General features: G+C 40.4%; 1 protein-coding gene and 1 non-coding gene across 2 annotated transcripts in view; both read right to left on the bottom strand.

Moving 5' to 3' along the window:
* The window catches only part of LOC107076200 (antigen WC1.1-like), a 455354-nt gene that overhangs the window by 138979 nt on the left and 300456 nt on the right, over positions 1–15919 (bottom strand). The gene's annotated exons all lie outside the window — the stretch shown is intronic.
* trnai-uau (transfer RNA isoleucine (anticodon UAU)) lies at positions 12612–12683 on the bottom strand. The gene has a single exon. It is a non-coding gene; the product is annotated as a tRNA-Ile (tRNA).

Raw genomic sequence — 15919 nt, 5'->3', positions numbered from 1 at the left:
GATCAATAATGAACTTTTTTTGGGAATAAAAATTATCAAACACATAGGCATCATTTTAACCACTCGGCCACAACTACAGAGAGTGCCCCCACCCCCATGCTGCATTCTTGCTACAATCCAACATGGAGTGCAAGGTGGCATCTGAAACCTTTTTCATATTTGATCTCTGTTTAAAAACAAAAAAAAAATACAAAATACATGCTAGCAGACAGATAGGCCTCAGAGGATTAAAGGGTGACTTAAAGTTAGAATTATAAAGTCTCCAAGTTCGGACATGAAAATGGAACTTTGTTAAAAAAAAACATCAATAACAGAGAAATGTGTACAAGGATTTTAGAAGCTGCACCACACTGCAGTTTGAATAGCTTATTTATGAGTTTTAGATGAAGGAATTGTCTTTGATTTAAGCTCTTACAAATGAGATGGAAAAAACACCCCTGAAGTCCTGCAGTTGAATATAATGCCATTACATGTCAAAGCAGTATTTTACTTCATCCTACTATTCCAACACAAGGAGTGTGTGGAAATGATCATACGCTATGATACGTCTCTGATCAGTTGTAAGGCACCTTGAAGGTACACCCCCATGATTAATATTTGTGCATCAGTGAAAGGTACACTCTTGGACAACCTTGAAGGAAACTAATGCTATTAGACATTGGAAGATCTAAAGAGTCTCTTTACACCACTTCTAGCAGCAAACTTAGTTTTTCCCAGGAAGTCTCCCCAATCCAGGTACTGACCAGGTTCACAGCTGCACAGTTTCAGTGCATTTTCAGTTGTGAGTTGCAAGGTAATGTAGCTGCAAAAAATGTTTAATTGGCTGAGAATCAAACCCAGGCCTCCCCCATGACAGGCAAGAATTTTACCACTGAACCACCATGATGATCTGTAAAAGGTTGTACTCAGACATTTTTTACAGTCAGTCCTGGATTGTGGGGTCCAAAAGGAACTTTTGGACGAGTGAGAATATTCTCCTATCTGTAAATTTTATTTTGGATTCTTTTTTTTCCTGCTAGTGTTGTATAGTGCAGCATTCGGGAATATTCCAAAACTGAGATCGAATGGTTTAAGAAAACCTGTTCAACTGGAACATGGAAGATGAAAAAAATAAAACAGTTCCCATGTTAAAACTGAAACAAAACAACAACACAAGAACTGCAGTACATCACACTATAAGCAAAACAAAAACAATAACGTTATGACAGAAAAGAAGACATAGAAGCTGTTAAAACATAACAAAAGAACTGGTATGTAAAATCTTTGCTATTGGAATCACATAAAACAGAACATGAGATCAGTTCGGTTTCTTTCTTTCTGGGTTATCAAGCCAGTCACTGGTTGGTGCTTTTCAACAGGGCTCCATGAATGGTAGCCTCATGTGAAGTCAAATCACCACAGGTGACTTTGATCTGCCCAGCACAAGAGCAGGCCCGATTTTCTGAAGCATCACTGGGTTACAAGGAGCGATGCTGTTCTGGCCCAAATCGGTATCCACTTGCTCATGTCGGTACTGCAGTGTGAACTCCCAGATGAGTTGAAAATGGTGCTATTGTAACTTGTTGTTTGGATTGGGAGAAATGGCAGTGAGGCCGTTGCTTTCTGGAGAAAAGATGGATTCAGTGTTTAGTCTCTGCTCCTGCTGCAGTGAGGGGGATCGTTCAGGGATGAAGTCTAGTCCTGGCTTTCCCTTACAGAGCTTCAATGGAGAGGCTGTGCAACCCTGCATGTGTCTGCATCACTGATGCAGACCGGTGTATGTGGTGAGACAGACAGGCTGTCAGTGCTGCAGACAGAAGTGTATTCTTGAAGAGGCATATATGCAGTGCTCTGATGCAAGGAAAACCTGTCCCTGCTGTAGCATACTCTAAAATGACAGAGCAGGCCTAAGAGCTGTTGCCCTGCTCTTGCAGTGTCTCACAGCTCACCCCATCGTCATCTGTAGCCAGGATGTTGAATGGGCTCTCGTTTGGTGAATACACAGGCCTCTCACAGTGCACCTCTGCATCTAAATTATTGGAACAATTAATAGGTTTATTCCATGCTGAAAAAAAGAAGAAAGAGAACACAACGTTTCGGCCGTGGAGCCTTCTTCAGGTGTGAGAGAGACAGGGCAGTAGGCAGAGGTAAAGTAGCGGGAGAACAAAGGTTGGGAGGGAGGAGGAGTGAGAGGTGGGAGCAGGGGACAGAAAGAGAGGCCAATCAAGAGGTGTGAAGTCAGAATGGGTGCAGAGAGGTGAGAAATGAAACTTCCAATGAATGGAGAAAATTTAAAAGAACAGTAGTCTGTCGTTAAGGGAAGGGAGAAGGTGTGATCCTAGCTGCAGAATAATTTTAGTTTCGGTGGTCTTTCTGATGTATGAGTTCGGAAAACCGTCTTTGAGAACACAGACGGAGAGATTAGAGTGGTCGTGGCCGTCAGAGGTGAAATGAGAAACAATGGGCTTGGAGAGATCTTTAATCTTTACAGCCCTGACGTGTTCTCTGAAACGGTCTCCGAGTCTCCTTCCTGTTTCTCCAATGTAGATGGCTGGGCATTTACTGCAAGAGATACAGTAAATAAGGTTGCTGGAGGTACAAGATGCTGTCTGGGTGATCCGGAATTGTCCTGAGGGGCCTTGAATGAGTGTGGTGGTGGCTGTGTATTTGCAGGTGATACAGCGAGCTCTGTTGCAAGGGAAAGTGCCTGGTGTGGATGGTTGTTGAGGGCGGTCAAGGGAGCTGTGAACAAGGAGGTTATGCAGATTAGGTGGTCGGCGATATGAGATGATAGGGCGATCAGAAAAGAGGGCCCCAATGGAGGGATCATCCTGTAGGATGGAAAAGTTGTGGTTAATGGTCCTGGGGATAGGAAGTGTGTTAGGGTGGTAAGGAAGCACCAAAGGAATGCGGTTGTTACGGCGGGAGTTCCTGATCGGGTTGATGTTTTTGTCTCGGGCAAGGGCCCTGTCAATCACACTGCTGGGGTATCCTCTGTTGATGAAAAATGAGTACATTTCGAGGGCTTGGTTCTCGAAGTCGATGTCGTCGCTGCATAATCGTCGTAACCTAAGGAACTGTGAAAAAGGAAGAGAGTTTTTAGTGTGGTTGGGGTGAAATGAGCTGTACAGGAGGTAGCTGTGTGAATCCGTGGGTTTGTAATAAACTGAAGTGGACAGTCGGGGGTAGTTGATAGACAAGTGGATGTCTAGAAACGGAAGAGTAGTGGAAGATATGTTAATCGTATATTTGAGGGAGGGGTGGAAGTTGGTGAAATGGTGCAGGAAGAACTCAAGCTGATCGTTGGAGCATGTGGCGGCACCGACGCAGTCATCAATATATCGTTTGTAGAGGTCAGGGACATAGCCAGTGTAGGAAGCGAAGAAGCGTTCTTCTACCCAGCCGACAAAAATGTTGGCATAGCTGGGTCCCATTCTGGTGCCCATGGCAACTCCACTGACCTGTTGGTAAAAAAGATTATTGAAAGAGAATGCGTTCAGTGTGAGGACCAATTCTGCAAGGCGTACCAGGGTGTGGGTGGGTGGTTCAAGCACTGTGCGTTTGTCCAGCATGTGCTTGAGTGCTGTAAGGCCGTCATTATGGGGAATGACGGTGTACAGAGATGTGATGTCCATGGTAAAAATGTAGCATTCGGTACCCTGAAATTGGAAATCATTAAAAAGTTGGAGCACGTGGTTGGTGTCTTTGATGTATGAGGGAAGATCTTCAACCAGCGGTCTCATGAGGCTGTCGAGAAAGGCTGAGATGTAAGTAGTTGGACAGTTACATGCTGATACGATGGGGCGTCCAGGGGTGTCCGGTTTGTGGATTTTGGGGAGGAGGTAAAATTGAGATACCTGTGGATGTTCCATGATGAGCCGGTTTGCCTCCTGGGGGAGCTCATTACTGCTGATAAGAAGAGAAATGGTGGATACCACTTCCTTTTGGTAGTCAGTGGTAGGGTCTTGTTGGAGAGGGAGGTAGGCAGAAGTGTCAGTTAGTTGTCTAGAGGCTTCAAAGATATATAGATCCTTACGCCACACCACAACAGCACCTCCTTTGTCCGCTGGTTTGATGACGATATCATCCCTGTTGCGGAGAGACTGGAGCGCCTGATTTTCTCCTTGGGTGAGGTTAGACCTATGTTTACTGGGTATAGAGAGTGCCTTGGGAGCTTGATTAGTGCATTGGTTGATGAAATAATCAACTGGTGGAAAACGGCCAGAGGAGGGAGTCCAACAGCTCTGTTTGGGATTAATGTTGTTAATGACATCAATAACCGGGTTGTTATCAGCTGCCTGTGAAGAGGAATTGTCGGCAAAATGTGCTCTGAGACGGATCCTGTGGTAAAAGCGGTTAAGGTCGACATTGGTCTGGGGGATGTCCAGCTTCCTGGGAACTGGTACAAAACTGAGCCCTTTGCTGAGGAGGGATCGCTCATCCTGTGAAAGGGAAAGGTCAGAAGGTATGGTGACAACAAGGTTAGGGTTGGTGAGGGTGTTCGGGGTGTTGATGGTTTTCTTCTGTAGAAGATGACTGAGTTTTTTGTCCTTCTCTGTAGTGAGAAACTGGTAGAGTTTAGAGTTGAGAGATCTAATGAGGTTAGTTATGAAGGGAAGATGATGTGGAGCTGTAAGCCGTAGAAATTCCTTAGCCTCTTTGATGTTGTTGTCGGAAAGGATAATCTGTTTTTTGAGGGAGAAAATGGTAGAGAGCATTAGTTTCCTAGAAAATTGTTTTAGAAGTCTCTGAGTGTTACTCTGGGTGGTATCAGAGTCAAAAGAAAAGGTATTAAATTTAAGGCGAAATCCTTTAGGGATGATATTATGTCGACGACATCTGTAAAGGAATAGAAGGTGGTTAGAAAGCCTGGTCTTGGAACAGATAGCTGTGAAGAGACGGAATGCTGGTTTAGTGAGAGAAGCAGGCAAGTGGCCCAGGGAGGAAGAGAATGTATGACGAAGAGATCTAGAAAAAGATTTGGAGGAATGCATAGTGGGTCGCGGCAGCTGTAGGCGGTAGTAGTTCAGGTGGGTAGCTGCGTCAGCATGCGTAGGCTGCAAAGGAACAAGTAATAGGTTTATTCCATGCTGAAAAAAAGAAGAAAGAGAACTGGTCAATTTAGAGTGACCAATCTAAATTATTGGTCACTCCTGTCAGCATAGGGGCCCAGGGGCTCAGGTTACTGACACTAGTACTGTCAGCACAGCTGGCTTAAGGCAGAATTCTTATGCTGCTGCTGTCCTCTGTCAGCTGGGGCTCTTCCTCCTCTGGCAGTCTGTGGAAGCCAGCTGGAGATGGAGGAAACTGAGATTGTCTCTGAGGTGGTGATGTCCCTTCAGTTGTAGAGGACACTGAGGTGGAGGTCCTCTTTAAGCTGTAGTTGTACGGTGATGTGCTACTGGAGCAGTTATTCATGAGAGCATGTGGGTCTTTCACAGAGGCTCAGGACAAGCCCCCTGCCTGAAAGTCTCCTTTGTGCATTCACAGGTCAAGAGCCAGGGGACAATGGACACAACAAAATAAAAATAAAATAACTACAGTGGTACTAGAAGGTTTGTGAACCCTTTAAAATGTCTGAATTTCTGCATACATTTGACCTAAAATGTGATCAGATCTTCATCTAAGTCATTAAAATAGATAAAGACAACCCAATAAAACAAATAAAATACAAAAGGATATACCTTTTCATTTATTTATTTATCAAAAAGTATTTTAGATTAAGCGGCGTGGGACCCTATGTAAAATATTTCCACTGGCCCTGATCATGGTACAAAATTTTAATGAGCACCTTTAAATGCATTTCAAAAGCTGCAACATCTGACAAGCTAATTTTCTGATTCTCTGAAAAACCCAAATTGCAGTGTAACTGCTCAGCCCCTTGTAACTTTTCCTTATTGCTACTACCAGTATTCACCAAGCCGTACGCACAACCTGCAAAACAGATTCCTGTCCAGATAACGTAAGGCGATAAGATGTGCTTGTTTCCATTCAATTACCCTACTGTACAAAACGGATTTAAACCTTCTGCGGTCACCGCCCTCCATATTCCGTACCACTGTGACCACTGTGTCATCTGTAAGAACTTCTGTGTGGCTCTGTAAGAGGCTTGAGATGTAATTTAAAAAATCAGCAGCATTTATTCTCCGGGCTGCCTTCTGAGCGAGAAAAGCAGGTTATTATAGCTGCCGGAAGACAAACGCAACTGTACAAAGTCATAAGGACCTACAGTACACTTGGCAAACATTCATCCAATATTCTTTGGACTGTTCCATGCACAGCATTTATAGCCTGTACATGAGTCTATTCTGTCAAGATTAACAAAACGAAATTCTTCATAGTGCCCTGTTGCTTTAAAATGATTAATTACTAATTATTATTAAATTATACGTCCTATCATAATGTCGCACAAGTTCCAGGAAAAGTGAGGGGTGTCTATTCACATTGCCACCACCACTATCCTGATTCTCATTGTTAATCATAACCAGCTCTCGGTTTTCAAAGTTATCGTTATCAGGTTCTACTACAGTACCCCTGACCATTAAATTATTTTCTGCCCCAGCATTCTCATTGTGTGGATCGGGTTCGTCATGTGGAATGTTGTGTCTTTGAATCTTTTGTGTCTCAACAAAAATGCTTTTGCAAGCTAAATTCTTTTATTAACATACTGACGCTTGATGTTGGTAAGGGGTCGGTCTTTAAACCACTTTTAAAATCTCATGTTTAGTCATTTACATCCATCAGCATTCAGCGCATTTGTACCATAAAACACCATTGCCAGGTCGTGAAATGCTGCCTATAGAGCTGCATTCTCTGTAGAAGTTATGTCAAAAAGGAAAGTGGGAAACGACTGGACTTTTTTTGGTAGATCGGTTGTACATCTGCATAAACAGATTTTAGGCACTCAGATTCTCTCTTTTTACCCATTTCATTAGTGCTCACCATAGCTAGTAACTGAGCTATGCAGCTCATACACTTACCAATGGTAAAATTACCATTTGGCAACTCTCTAAACGCACTACTAGTTCTATCCAAAGGTCTGGCACGTTTTTAATCCGGACAGTGTTTTGTTAACTACAGCCTTCCATGAAGAAATGCTCTCCACTGGGCCTAGCGTCTGCTCCCCCATTTCTCCCACATCTTTTTCCACTCTCAAAAATGCCACATCTGTGTGATTAAGAAATAGGTATTAAGGATTAGTCAGCAATGCTGAATATATAAAAAACAGAAAACTGAGTTAACTAGGAACTTTTAATTATGTTAACATTCCTCCAAAAGAAGTAACTGTTTAAGTGATATAGAACCAAGTTCATGTTTGTTTTGGGGTAACCTTTTAATTGTAACTGATGAAAGAGGTGTTTTAAAATACAACTTGCCACCGCTTAAATAATACTAACCTTTTTTCATGGTTGTGCTGTGCCTTATGTTTTGGGCTCACTAGCATTATTTGAAGCCGGAGCAGTGTCTTTACGTAAGCAGGACATTTTTTTAATTAGTTAAATTCCCCTTTAAATGTGATTGATAAAAGTGTGTTTTATAATGCATCACAGACAACTCTTAAGTAATACACACCATTTGTCAAAGATTATTTAGAAATGCTCTGCTTCTCTTCCGCACATTAATTCCCCGTTGAGCCTGCTGCCTGCAGCAGTTGTATAAACAGAAGCATCTAATGGAAATGAATAGGCATCTCGTTAGCAATGGTGTTAAGTTCTCTGTAGCTGACACTTGTGATGCCATTTATGTTCGCTACAGCCATTGGCTTATACCCAGACTCTGACACTGTCCACAATACAGATGTACACGGTTGTAATTCTTACCCACTGATGCCAGAGAGTTCTGACAACTCACAACACCACAGATTTATTCCCTGTTGAGCCTGTCACCTGCGTCAGGTGTATATCTGCTGCATGTAATGGAAACGATATGGATGCATGAGACACGCTCTCGCTAGCAACGCTGTAATTTCACTTTCAATAAGACGAATGTACATACCCAAGAAAAATTCATCGTCATCCATCAAATGCTTCAAAAAAGGGAGTCTTCCACTGTCTATATCTGCTCTTTGCATGCCACTGTTCTATTTTTCTGAAGTCCAAATATCTCCCAAGACTGACAGACTTGGACACTGCAAGCCAAGTCCTTACGTAGGTTTTTAGGTCACTTCACTGTCCACGCCCGAAACCGTAAAGTTCTGAGAGATGTGTTTTTTAGAGATATGAACCCCAACCCTTTTATGACCTAGCAGTTCCAACTGCAGAGAAGTTGTCAGTAAAATGTAAAGATCTAAACATTCCACAAAAGCTTTACATTTTTTAATCTGATATAATTTTGCACATAATTTTCTTTTTCTTCCCCCAAATCATGAGGTTTGTGGTTGGGGTCTACTATAGCACCCCAACCAATTTAAAAGTGTTTATGCTTAAAATTAGCTGGGGTGTCTGGCATAAACTACCGACTGAGCTGTCTGGACCAGCCACTGACTGCCGCGAAGATGGCCTCTTTGAATGAGGAACACGTCGTTGAGGAAACTGAAGTGGTACATTATTACAATATTTTCTGATGGGGGTTTGTTGTTTCAATCTATGGTTAGGTATGTTATTTTCAACACTTGGCTTTTTCGCCAGACAGTGCATCAACCCAGATGGACTTCAGATTTCCTGTCTATTCTGAAAGTCATTCCGGTGATGAGGAACTGACAATATCTGACATGAAAGAGTCACTACAAATGGTAAATATTTTAGGAAAAGGCACAAGTTAAAGTTAAAGTCTTAAAAGTTATGAAGACACAGACATCCAATGACTGTATAACTGATTCATTTGTGCCCAGTTACTAGAAGCTTTAATGCGATTCTTTTCCCATCCTTATTTCTTCGTTCCCATGAATTTACTCTATAGTAAAGGAAAAGTAAAAGCTGGCAACTGCAGGTATTCTTTGTCTGTGATGAACTGCTTGTGCAGAGAGTTATATTTGCTTTACAGGGGGTGTAGTTTGGTGGTAGAGCACATGCCTTGCAAGTTTGAGGTTCTGGGTTCAATTCCTAGCATTTCTAGGTGTTTTGTTACCACCCTCACATAGCAAACGTCTTCGCTTGTGTTCAGAGAGAGCCAGGTTTATACAATAAAATCTAGATACTCTCGAAGTGCTACAATGTTGCTCTACTGCTTTAAAGGTACTTCCAATGCATTTAGTCTTGTTAACTATCAAATGATTTTAACTAATTTAACGTTATCTACAAGAAAGCCAGAGAAGGTCTTCCGATTTGTCTTGGCTGTTAAAGAAGCACCTGTTTAATCTCAGACGGGATTTCTTGAGAGCTCGTTCAGCGAGCGAGTCCTCCCTCTGGACTCCGCACTGAGCTGAAAACTGCGTGAGCTCCTCACTGCGTGTCCTGTACTGTTACATGTGCTCTTGTGTAGATTATCTACATCCAGCACAGCGACAAGAACACCTTGAACGTGTTCCGTATGGGAAGAAAAATGATAAAGAGAACGTGTAAAATATCCATGGTACAATTCAAAAACATGAAGGACAAAACAATGACTTTTGAAGATCACAAGAGATTCAAGAAACACAACCATCCACTTGAATGCTGAACACTTAAGTTAAAAGACTGATTGTTTACCTACAAAGCGAAGGACATGACCTGTAAATCTCTTCATGGTTTATAGTTTACGAAATAAAACAATTTCTTTATTTCTTGATAGATGATTTATTGAATTTAAACAAAATCACAATTAAAAACCTTTTGTGTTAAACTGTTATACACACACTCTGACGAAGACAAACGTTGGTGTCTTCCGATGTGTGCACGCCCATTTCTCAAAAACAAAATGTAACGAACAGTTCTTTCCGGACCCTATGCGGACGACACAATCCGAAGAAGTGGGAAACACTAGGAAAAGGTCATGCAGGAATACGGGGCTGAAAACGGGGGCGTGTCCAAAGTGCGCTGGTGCACGGGGAAGGTGTGGCCGAGGCAAACAATCCAAAAGTAATCCATACAGGGAATCCAAAACACAAGAATAAGTCCATAGCCAGGTGATCCTTCCAAACAGGAATTAAAAACACGAACCGGGTCGGAACCGGCGGACAAGGAACGGGAACAGAAATTAAAACCTTAACAGGACCAGGCGCTTCCAGGTCCCAGACTCGCACGGTGCGGAAACCAGATGCAGAGCCAGGATGAGCATCGGCGCCTGGCTTTTAAGGTGGGCTGGGAAAAGGGATCAGGTGCACAGAATTAAGTCTAAAGTGAAAGGGCTGGAGCACCCTTAAGGAGGGGGGACTATAATCGTGACACAAAAAAAAACTTAATTGATTTTAATATATCTACTTTTTATGCTTGCATCGTTTTTTAATATTTCTGTAAAATCTTGTCTTCTTACTAGTCTTGATATACATTTTTCGAACATGGTGTAATAATTTTGTTATTAGTATATTAACAATCAAATATACAGCTTTTCTTCCTGGGGAACAAAGGTTGTTTTCAATATTTCTAATTTTGGTTTCAAGATTGCAATTTAGTGTGATTTTAAGAAATTATTTAACATCATACGTGATCTAATTTTCCGGAGCAAATGCGTTTTTCTATTGTAATCTCTTGTGAATGTGTGCATAGGTTTCATGGTTTCAATATAAGACTATAAAATGTCTTCTTTGTATTATTCTGTAGTAATTTGTGAAAAGACAATAAAGTTCTTAACAAATCCCATATATTTGATTTCTGCATTCTGTTAAGGCTATAACAGATAACTTTTCTCTACAATTTTGAGACAGAGTAACAAGTAGAGACGTTTTGCAAGTTACTTGACAATCTAGATAAAATAACATGGCGGTGAATAAGGAAGGCACAGTAAGTTTAGAAGACCGACAACTTAGCTCTTGGCCACCAGCCCATTGCATTCAAAGTCTGAGCCTACTATACTATGTTGAATCAACGCTAGTTATATTACTGTTGTAATAGAGGAGCAAAAGAGGCGCAGCCAGTAGAGCTGGCGACCCTTAAGTTCAAGATTGTGGATTCAAGGGTTGTTTGTGTCCTTTCTGATCCCTCTAAGCTTTTAGTAGGACAGTGCAAGCAGGACGTTATAGGGTACAGTGACCCAGAGTGCCTTATGACCATTGCCTGATTCAGCTTTCTTTCCATTTTGAGCCTCGATTCAGATATTGCTCTGAAAGCATCGGGCGAGCAAGAGTGTGTCTGACTCGAGGAAGATCTGCTCACAAGTATTAAATACTTCAGCATTTACTGTTTGAATACCACACTTTGTTAAAACACGGCTGCTTCTTAAGCTAATGGGTAGCGGTTTTTGAGCGGGCATTGTATAGTTAATGCTGTTATTAATAAAACCTTAAATTCACATAATGGAATTTTGATGGCGCAAAATAGTCTACCTCCTGTACAACTGTACATGCCCGCTGATTAGAGCTTAAAACTACAGTAGCAAGAGTAGCAATAATGGCAACAACGAGTTCGGCATTTCTCATGTCTTCTGCAGAGCCATCTTATTGGAATGCACTGCCCGAGATAAAAGAGGACTTGTGGCTTCGTTTTTACAGACTGCTGCGTTGCTCTGTTCATGCAGACTACACGCTTTAAATTTATGACATTTACTGCAAGAGTTGATTTTCCAGGTTTTTTTTTAATTCTTCGCATTTGAGCACGCACTAAAATATTTCATTCAGGTTCGCCGAATACATCATGAAACCGGTATTTCCAACGGTCTTACATGAAACCTTTTTGTTATTCGGTTCTGAAGTTTGAAAATGAAAATGAAAAGGGGGTCCAAGCCACATAAAAACCCATGAATTCTCACAAATTGCCTTGTGCTGCACCTTTCTTCTGCTGCTTTTATAAATCTGCCTTAAACATTTGAATGCATACCTTACTGCTGCTAATCACATTCACGTGTTTATGAAGCTTTTTTCTGTCCGTTATGTTCTTGTGAAGCAGTTTCTCCATTTTCCTCCTATTGTGATTGTCAGCGAGCACAACAAGACTGGAACAGTGTAAGACGGGGTAAAACGGCTTACTGTCGGGAGTGGGATTTGAACCCGCGCCTCTATTTGGAGAGCTGAACACAAAGCTTAAAAGACACGAATCTATGAAATCGTTATTTTAAACCATTCGACTATCCTGAAGAAATGTATGCTGAATGCACCAGTTGCATCTGATTTTCCGTAACTTTAGGACGATTGACACAACTGGAAGAACACAATTTGTAGCGTTTAGCATGACATAGTCTTGCAGGCAGACAATGTTTTGTCCCACTACTTATATAATTTTATCGTTTACTCGTTTAAAAAAAAAACTCGGTCTTCTCGTTCCTAAGTCAGATTTTTAGTGCTTTTGAACGGTACTTCCAACCTAGACTGACAGCTCACTCGATCTGTTTGTGATCAGACCATGGAGTGGGGGTTGTACCAAACGCACGTTCCTTCCCAATGCTGAGACGATCATTCGAAAGATGGGTGTGAAGAGAGACAGGCTTTGTCGACTAAGAAACAGGGCAGGATATGCACGAACACTAATCACTGGTGACAGTTATGTTCTTCTTACTATAGAAACTCCTACATTGCAAATTTTTTAAAGACTTTGAAACTAAAGGAGAGTGGTGACAAATGAAACAGGCACAGGTGGGGCTTGAACCCACAATCTTTGGTTTATAAGACCAACACCTTACCACTTGGGCACCGTGCCACCAAGGATGGATAAATTATTTTTTTCTGAATCTTGTTTACATCGCCTGGAGGCAGCAACAACAAAAAAAGGGATTTTTAACAAGGAGATACGTAGCAGTGGTGTAATCCCAAAAGATGCCCCCGAAGAGACTGGAGCTTTAATCCAGCTCCTTAGAGCGCTCGGCCGCGTTACTCTCGACAGCGGCTCTTCAGCTCTTGTTGTCTGACCTAGTGGTGTTAAGACGCATGGAAGCGACTGCAACTTCGTTTTCTGAGATGCTTTCTCTCACGAGGTGAAACCTCGACTTCTTTGGCACCTCTGGATATACTTCTTCTGTAGAGCAGGCTTTCACACCTTAGCTTATAGCACCCTTCAAGTCATTTTATTTTTATAGAAAGACGCATTCCTGTTTTAAAAATGCTTTATGAGGCGTGTTTGATTAAACGGACAGTTTTCTAATTGTAGAATGCAGATCTGTGCAGCAATTGTACTGGATTTGACTGGGATTCTGAAAAACTTCTTGCAAAGGTATTTAGACTTTCATGAACCTATAATAAAAAACAGACCTGAAACTCCCTAGCTTCCAATCTCTGATGTTACTGTCCTGAAACTCGGACGTGATGTTCTGCAGACATGCAGTGTCCCTTTACTCTCGTTGTTTTCAAAACGACCTCCGTTGTTGGGCGCAGTTGAAGTGGAACTGGCCTGACTGCACAGGAAAGTACGGAATGATAAAATGTTTCTACAGCTCAAAATGTCCCTTAATGGGACTAGAATGAAATTCTAATATATGTATATCATTATAAGTCAATTAGACATCTCTGATTATACAGTATGTCCATTATACATAAATGGTTGGAGTTCTATTATACGGATACATTTAGAGGACTATTATACCTATATAGTTAAAGGTATAAAAGGTTTGATGTATAATAGACCTTTGATGTATAAAAGGTCTATTATACATCAAAGATAGGTCTTATAGGTGTAGAAACGAGTAAATCAAGCCAATGATTTGGTTTAGAAATTTATTCTGAAAATATACAATTATTCACACCTGAAAAATATGTAGTTCAAATTATGCATTTTATACAATATTGTAATAAACATGATAATGTTTATTACAATATTGTTTATTACAATATATCATAAAAAACACAACTAGTAAACTTCAGCTACAAATTATAGTAACATGGGAATATATATATATAGTAATGACAAACACAAAAACTAATTACATTACACGCTAATATTTAACTCAAAACCACATTTCGATTCAAATATAAGTTTTAAAAATCACAACTTCTATATTTCCATGAAAATATTTTTAATGTAGCACAAACACTACTTTCTAATAAAGACAGAATTAAACTGTTCTGTGTCTCATGGTGATCCTCCTCTCGATACTAATGAAATGTTTAATATGATCCCTCGAGAAAAAAAGGTGTCAATATCTGCCTGAAACGATTGATGCCCCATCAAACATTTTGTAATATCCCCGGAAGTTCATACTGTAGAAACCTGATTTGTTTTTAACCTTCTCGCAGCTACAGGCGAGACTGAAGCTGGCGATATAAAGGCACGCGCTGGTACACCTTCTCTAACTTTCACAATCTCGATAAACATTTTTTTAAGACCTTTGAAAAAATAGATATAGATATAGATAAAACTAGATAAAAAACATGAGCTTTATCAGTTTTTACGTTAATCGATTTTGAATCAAATTTGATCTTTTTACATTGCATTTTGCGTTGAAATGTAGCATGCATACCTAATCCACCAACAGACAGAGCAATATTTTACGTTGCCTTCCAGAGCTTCCAGCCTGTGATGGATTTGTATGGGTGTCTGTATGATACCACTACAGCACTGTCGCAGGTGCAAAATCCACTTTCACATGACTTTTTCAGTGTCTTCTCTCTCAAATGGACCGAAGCACAGGAGCCAATATAAGAGAAAACGACAGGTGTTTAAACAGAGTATGTCCCAATGTCTGCGACAACACATTTTGATTTTGTATAAACGCAAATGGTTTATCATTTAAAAGCCAACATCATTCTTTTTATCCCTGACGCTAATACGCTACCACACATGCGAGCTGTTGTGTGAAAGAAAATTCACATGTGTGTAGGAAGGCAGAATAAAATCCAGAACTGTATTGTTGATATCGATAAACAGGGCTCATGTTCACAATAAAACGTTATTGTATAAAACGTTAAGATTCATAAATATATTTTTTTAATCATGCAAAGTGTCTGTTAAACCATTCATGAACGATTTTTAGACAAAAAAAACACACCATTATATGAGAAAATATATTTACTATATGTGCATTTAACTTACTTTTTAACAATTTTAGTTTCAAGGTCAATGAAAATTGTTTCCCTGCTTTTTTGTCATAAATACACAAGCTTGTTATGTCTTGTGTCAGAAATAAACTGCATGAAATTTGCTAAAGCAACAAAACGTAAGTGCGACAAAGAAGACAAACATTTGCGTTTATAGTGCAATGTTATCTCGAGCCTTTAAAATTACTTTAAATGCAATTTGTTTTTCTCTGTAGCTCTAAGGCTTTGTCATTTAGGTGTGCTGTTTTTTTTTACATGTTGTAAAAAAGTCGCTAAATCATACGAAACATAAAAACTCCAATTGTAAACAATTGACCATTCATATTCCTGAATTTTAAACCTATGGAGTATTTATACTTTGTCTTTGTACTGTATTTGTGCATATTACAGAGCTCCTTTTCAAAAGCTGTCAGTATAGATTAGTGCTTAGGTTTCCTGTTTTTTTACCCAGGTGGTCCAGATAAGATTCTTGGTATAGGAGCGCGTCTGTGTTGCCTTCTGGATTTCAAATGAGCAGCTCAGTGCAGAAAAGAACCCTGTAGATCAGCATGTACATTTGCATGGACAGTAGATTTTTCAGAAAGTGTAATTGGATTATACCACGTGCCCCTGACGATGTTGTTGATACGTCATATGTGCTCTTTTTTGTATTATATGTATTTTTGTTGTTCAAATAACAAATATTAAAAAAAACTTTCAGGATGCTTGCTGCTGTAAAAATAAAATGACATCAAGGGCGCTGTATGCAGAGGTCTGAAACCTGCTCCACAGAAGAATTTTATCCAGAGGTGTTAAAGAAAATTGATTTATTTTCCTGACTGCAATGTATGGTGAAGCATAAAATCTAGCTGCATAAATCTCTATTACGTGTCATTTATGAAGGCGTTTCAAATAGCAGCCAGTGAA

The sequence above is a fragment of the Lepisosteus oculatus genome, chromosome 14, assembly GCF_040954835.1.
Source record: "Lepisosteus oculatus isolate fLepOcu1 chromosome 14, fLepOcu1.hap2, whole genome shotgun sequence".
Taxonomy (NCBI): domain Eukaryota; kingdom Metazoa; phylum Chordata; class Actinopteri; order Semionotiformes; family Lepisosteidae; genus Lepisosteus; species Lepisosteus oculatus.
Note: the sequence above shows the minus strand (reverse complement) of the source record. Positions and strands in the feature narration are given on the sequence as shown.